The sequence below is a fragment of the Acyrthosiphon pisum genome, chromosome A1, assembly GCF_005508785.2.
Source record: "Acyrthosiphon pisum isolate AL4f chromosome A1, pea_aphid_22Mar2018_4r6ur, whole genome shotgun sequence".
NCBI lineage: Eukaryota > Metazoa > Arthropoda > Insecta > Hemiptera > Aphididae > Acyrthosiphon > Acyrthosiphon pisum.
Window position 1 is genome coordinate 101,717,614 of NC_042494.1, and position 7,758 is coordinate 101,725,371.

Below are 7,758 nucleotides of genomic sequence, written 5' to 3' on the forward strand. Positions count from 1 at the left end.
TGATATGTCTACGCGTTCATGAGGAAAAGGATAATAAGTTTAAAATTATTTGAAAAAAAAAAAAATATGTGATCTAACTAAAAATTTAAGGTTTTCGGAATTTTTCTGTTATATGTGCGATAAAACATTGCTTCATGCCGAATTTTGAGATTCTAAATCGACTTGAAGTACCCTATAGGTTTTGATTCCCCCGCAAGTAGTCGCGAGTTTGAAAATATGTGGCTTAAATTGTTATTATTTATTTCGATTGCGTCGACATAAAAGTTAGATTTTGTTACAGTTTAAAGGTATTATAGACTTAAGTATTTAATATGAATTTTAATTTAATACCTCAACGCGTTCATGAAATAAGGAGTAGTAACTTTGAAATTTTCAAAATTGTCAAAAATATTTTATTTTTATATGATGAAACTAAAAATTTACGGTTTTCGTAATTTTTCCTATATCTGTACTATAAGACGTGACTTCGTACGAAATTTCAAGATTCTAAGTTCACGGGAAGTACCCTGTAGGTTTGATTCCCGTGCGAGTTTCGAAAATTTGCGGAAATTTGCGGCCTAAATGGCCGTATCTTTTGATTGCGTTGGCTTAGAAGGTTGATTTTTCTACAGCTTCCAGGGACAGTAGACCTGAGTATCATATAGAAATTTCAGTTTGATATCTCCACGCGTTCCTGAGAAAAACGGTCTTGACAGACGGACCGATCCTATAAAGGTTCCGTTTTTTCTTTTGAGGTACGGAACCCTACAAATTGAAAATAATATTGTCTGGTATTAATAATTATTAATTAACAAACTAGTTTGGTTCATCGATTTGTTAATAAGGTTCGTCAATCGAAAATGTCATATTTTCTCTAGAGGAAAATGTATTATTTTATGTTTGTCACTGCAGATGATAGATATTCTATTTCAAATGTGTATTTTCTCAGTAAAGTAAATATGTTGTAGATTTTGGACTTCTGTTGAATTATTCATTAAGCCTATCTAATAAAGTTTTATATAAAATATAAAATTACAATATATTTGGTAAATAATATCACATCCCCATGACCTAACAATAATTTCATTTAATAACATAAAGTCAATTTTGTACATTAATATTTTCTCTTTTTATGTGATATCATAATTTTGTTTTAGCATTTTTTTCAGTTGGCACTTACTTAGTTTTTTTTTGGATGATTTTAGATTGGTACTATAAGAAAGTAGTACAATTATTTTTAATAAAATAAAATATCCTGTCTAAAATATTCTTATTTAATATAGTATGGATGTGAAATAATTTTATCTTTGTAAGCTTCTTAATATTTGAAAAATGTCCATATTTAAGTTTTTGGATAAACATAATATAAGTAAACTATATGAGTTTTACTCAAAAATATTTGTCTTTCAAATTCGGTGATTTATCATCGTTATTCATTACTATATATATTGTAAACGTATACTATTAAGTTTTACACTATAATACACCATTATCCTTATTCCTTTGCCTACGTGTGATAGCTAGATAAGGCGTTTACAACACGCCCGGATACACTCATCAATGGTGGTCGAAATTTGTTCTTGTTGACTTTATTTGTTAAACGGCGCAGTCTATACGCAATATAGGTGCATAACTGTGTAGGAGAACATCATTCACGTGACACCCTTCGCGTACATATATTAATATAATATTATTATTGCTTGTTTTAAAATGATATAAAATATACCTACTATAAGTATACGGGTTTTGCGAGTATTGAGTTTAGCACTTTTATGATTTATCTACTAATTATTCTAAAATGTTGAGTGGATTAAAATTTAGTCGGCGCACTCTTTCCCGGAAATTCATCATTTTATATTCTATTAATAATCTACGAAGATTGTCCAATCAATGTTATTAAAATGTATTTCATTCCATCTTATTGGAAAACATTATATTGTTAGTTTGTCAAATTGTCGATTTTTCAACAGTCTTAGGTCAATAAGTCATAACTCATAACTATAAAAATGGCTAAATTGTGTTTTTTTTTATTTTTGAGATGACTTCAAATTATTACATGCAATGCAGAAAAATATTTTCTGTTTATATGATATTCCCTTTAATTATTAATAATCTGGTTGATTTGTAGAATTAAAATTATCATATTTAGTTCTACAATACGTTACAACAGTTGAAAAAAACCACCGCATACAATGTACCAAATCTATAGACAATATAATAATATTATGTAGCTAGGTTATTTGTTCTGGCATGTGTGCGGGATGTGGCTGGTTAAATTCCCGGTGAATATGATCGATAAATTCCACAAATTGCATTTCGGACCCCTGAAATCATACCTTGCAATAATTATAATTAGTCGTCGAACTAATAATTTAGCAGCGCACTGTATTGTCGGTTTAAATTGACAGCCGTCATATCTTTGACTGTGCGTAGTGTGTGTTCGAAATTATTAAATTTGTATTTACACATGTTATATAATTAAATATGAGTAGGTATAATATTATGTTTAAAATGTTTTAATCATCGCATGAATTTCAATAATTCACATAATATAACCTTGAGATTTAGTCGAACACTACACTCTAAGTCACACCGTATGCTACCTATGTGTGTTATATACGTACTCGGTAAATACTTGACTGTGTCCAATATAATGTCTTATTACATACCTAGCCACCTGGGTAGGTAGTTATATTAACGACCCAATGCCGATCAAGATAATGGTTGTTTATTTTATTTATAAGTTTTTCTGTTCTCACAACAGTTCTATCACCATAATATATTTTAGTACTTATATTATTATACGTCGTACCTGAAAATATTATGTCCAATGTATGTTGAATGTAAGCGTAAAGCTGTTTAAAATTATAATATCTGAATATTAGACCTGTTTGGTATTAAGTAGCATTAAATGTTCAACGCCACTAAGTATTGTCGGTGTGGGGCCCCAGACTGGGACGGTGAGCTGGCTGCTGATAAACGGACCGTCGGGTATTATATTACTGCGATATTGAGGACGATATAATAAACATATAGATGTATATTATAAAATATCAAACTTTCCAAATAACATCGATATTAGTTATCAAAGCAATTATTTGAAATAAAATTAATATAATATGATGAATGATAAATTTAAAAGAACCACTATAGATTTTTTCAAAAGGATTATTGGATTAATTTGCAATGCTTACAATATATATACCAGATACCTACGATTATAAATAAAGTTATTACATCGATTGTTTTTAGTATCAGATAGTGACCAAACGATTATATTATTATAAATAATATATTTCATATTATCATGCTGAAGTGGAGTATCGTCTTCTTAAGTCGAATAATAATGCGCGTTTTGTTTTACTGTAGGTTCTAAAGAACCCTCTACTCTTTTACTCCACTCGGTATTTTCGCACTACGAGTTATTACTTATTAACCAGTTAAACGTGAACGATTTTCTGTCGTTTGTAAGTGCGGTGCCGTGTACCCATTAATAATAATGTACTTCAAAAACTATATTCGTTTGTACGTGGTAAACTCTGTTGTTGGCGTACCATCTCGTTTTCAATTCGTTTTCGGTACGAGTTGGCATGATGTTGGTTCGATTTCTGGCTAATCATATTAATACATAATAAACGAAAACAATTTGCGTTCTGTCCTTCGATACGTAAAAATGTAATAATATTCTAGTTTTCTTGTTCGGAAATGGGTGGTCGGTCGATCGTACCGTTACGACGAGAATCCTTCGCAATCGGTTTACGCGTACACCCTCACGATCCTATATAGGACTATACGTTGCAATTACATTATAATATTATATTTATATTTATATTTTCCCTATATTACTATCCCTATATTTTCCATGATTTCTTTTGTCGTGTGGTTGCGGTTAAAGGCTTTCGGGTATGAGCGATATAAAGACTACTAGACGCCAACCATCGTCCGTGTATACAATGAGCGGACGAGACCATATGCATTAGTGCCATTAGTCATGAGTCGTTTATTCTTCATCTCTACGGTCCACTATACTATTATTATATATTGTGTGTTCAAAAATATAATATATATCATCATATTATATTATCGTGCGATACATATATATTTATTATTTTAAAGTAACGAAAATTATTTCGACTCTTCTCCGGTTGTGTTCCCGCGTTGTATTTTATTTTATTTTTTATTTTTATTTTTTTTATAGATTTTGAGATTTTAAAGCGACACAAATCATACTAAATCTCATACACATGTTTTGGGCTGGCTATTTCACGCGCAAATTAATGGATCCGTTAAAACGATCAATTTGTTATAAACCCGAATGGGAGGAGATTAGTTTTTTTTTCTATAAAATATTATTAATGCAACTACCAAATGTAACGTTATGGGACCGGAGTGCCTAACAAATTGGTTATTTTGTTCACTATGAAATAAAATACAGAATGGATCACATGTATTAGATAATTCATTATAGTATATTATGTTATAAATTAAAGTATATTATTGGCTATTGCTCAAAATTGTACAAAGGTTTTCGATTAGTAAGCGGTACATTTAAAGAGTTTATAGATTTATTTGTATTTTTTTTCTCTAAACATATTTTAAAACCATTATTATGTAATATTAAATATATATTAGTATATTTTTTTAAACATTTTTTTTTCATAGTTTTTTAACGTAATATCATATTAACGATATGTATTTTTATATTATTTGCTTTTAGATATCTGCACTTATATTTGCAAATGAATATAAAACGGCTACTAGACTACTATAGTCTTTTAAAACGAATATTTACTCTTGAATTAACTTCTGACTACAGCTGGAAAGGATAAAAAGGGAAAAAATGTCATCATATTTTTAAAGTTATTATTGGTAAGTTGAAATGGAAATTGTTGTATGTTAAAAACTGAAGTTATATGAAGTATAGTTTTATAATAACAATAAATATTTATTAATTCTAGCTGCCGTAAAAAATAAGTTCCCTGGTGTTAAAAAAGATGATATAAAGCCTAACTTAATGATATGGTTTGCTCAAGCATTCCATAAAATCAAAACGAGGTAATTCTATATAATACAAAATTAATATTACTGTAGTATAATGTCCAATTTGTTTTCTATCCCTGGCCCACACTCAATGTAGTAAATTTTAGTTTAGCAAAACGGATGTTGTGTTGTTACTGTAATGTTAGAGTAAATTAATTTATTATCAATCTTAAAGATAAAAATATTGTCTAAGGAATTTCAAAGCCTTTTTATTGATATTTTTTTTTAAGTGATTTATAACTAATAATATAATACAATTTTAATTTGCTTTAAAATTAAATTATCAATAAAAACCTAGCAGAGCCCTAGATAATATCTTATCTGCATATTTGGTGATGGGTAAATTCACATAAAACATCTTTACAAAATGAAATATGGTATGTGGTTGCAGATGGGTCTGAGAGAGATAACAAACAATGCACTGAACTTTAAATTAGTATACTACCAAAGTATTATAAAGAATTATATTTATAACATTGTTAGTTTGATACTTTATTGTAAATTTAAAAATATTGAATTCTTATAATTTTTCTTTAGTCATTACTAACAAATTCAAGTTAAAAATATTAAAATGAAAACTTTAGCGCACTACTTAAATAATATAAATATACTCTATACAATCTATTTATTATTATTAGTACTGAGTTATATCAAATATATTTGCTACCTAGTTGTATTTTACACTATTAATTATGTTGGTAATCGTATAGTTAACATAAAAATATTATCGTTCAAATAAATTATTATACTAAAATGGTTGCCTACCTGTTTTCATAAATTTAAATGAAATATTTTTACCTTTTTTTAAATATTAGGTAATAAAATATTTTTCTGACATGAATTTAATAATTTAATAAAAATATATTTAAAATTTTTTTAAAACATTGTTTTTTTTTAATTTCATAATAAAGTTTCATCAACATTTTTTTAAATAAAATTTTCCAATTAATCAAAAAGCGGCCATTATAACGTTATATAAATATTTTTAGAATCATTTTTTAAATGTTTTTAAATTATTGTTTCAAATATTCAAAAAAATATTTTTTGCTACTATTGAATGATTGTACCAGACAATAAAACTTTTGCAAACCACGTTTACTTAATAGATTTAAAATAAATTGCACTTACGACATACTAGTAGTATTTTGTAATAATAATATTATAATATTATTATAATAATGTTATACTAATATTATAATAATGTTATACTAATATTATAATTACATTAGTTTAATGTTAAAAAGATTGACGTTTATCTATGGAGTCGTTACACTTACTTACTTAATATATTTAAATATCATCGAGTTTAAAAACACTTTTTTAAATAAATACAAATATATTTATATACTTAATTACCTTAAAGTATATATACTTTTAAAGACATTAATGAATGGTTCAAAGGTAGAATTTAAAATGTGTCAAAATCGAGTTGGTAAACATTTTTTTTATCTTAACATTAAATTATTATGTGATATATGAATTATAAACTTTTAACTACCTAGGTAGTCTGATATAATATCTAATCACTATTTTTTTATAATTACATTACAATAAAAAATTATGGTGTACTGAAAATAAAAAATTGTAATATTGTGCTTAGGTAAACATAATGATGCACTGATAATAATATAATGTATATAAAATTGCAGTTTTATTAGATTTATACGGCTATACCTAAACATATTTTTTCTTAAAAATTGGCTTATATTTTAAATTTAAATATTAATGTTTATCGTGGATATAAAGTTATGATGAAACAACTTACAACACTTACCCTCATAATTAATTTAATTATATACTATTTCGTTAATTAATATGTTTGATTCAATAAAATATGAATGGAATAAATGCAAAAATTTATTCCGGTACCGGGAATCGAACCCGAGCCTCCTGGGTGAGAGCCAGGTATCCTAGCCACTAGACCATACCGGATAAGTGTGAGAATGAAATAGATATATTATTATTTAAATTTACTATCCTTTAAGTGCAAAAAATAAAAAAAATAATTCCTAATTATTAAAACGTCTATGATAAAATTGATATGCATTTTATTTTTGCTTTATTTTTTTTCTATATTTATGTTTTCACCTAAAAGCATGAAAATGTTTAGATTTCTAAAGCGAAATCATTACACAAATGTCAAGTAATTTCCATTACCTATTAAGTACTACAGTAGTGTAGAATTTCCCTCAAGTCCGTTCTATTGTAGTATTGTTTTGAATTATTGAACATTGGTTACATATTATAATTTAAAGTTATATTCAGAACGGCAGAACCAATTTTTAAGATTTATGGGCTTATTACACACGAATATGACATATGGCAACTATGACAGCCGGATTTATGGTGGACGAGACATGGGACAATCTATTTTAAGCAAGGCCTAAGAATATAAATATGTATTACGTAAGGCAGGGGCGTATTTTAGGGGGGTGAAGGGGGACGACCACCCCCCCCCCCCCTGAAAACGTATTTATGGAATCGATTATATGTGAGATACACACTTCATATTTTTTTAATTTGGATCATTTTTATAACGAAATCAAATTAATTAACAATTTTGATTTTCTACAAAAATTTTGGGTACAAGCATATATTATGTATACTGTATACATATATAATATCTACTTGAACATTAATAATAAATAGTTTATATTTTGAGCAACAAACTTTTATATTGATAATTGCCTGTAATAATGCTTTATAACTTATGAATTATGCTTGTATTGCTTGTAACGC

The 7,758-nt window shown here is 27.2% G+C and overlaps 1 non-coding gene across 1 annotated transcript; it reads right to left on the reverse strand.

Annotated features, from left to right (window-relative positions):
• Positions 1-6,879: 6,879 nt before the first annotated feature.
• On the reverse strand, positions 6,880-6,951 carry TRNAE-CUC. Its single transcript has one exon. It is a non-coding gene; the product is annotated as a tRNA-Glu (tRNA).
• Positions 6,952-7,758: the final 807 nt, after the last annotated feature.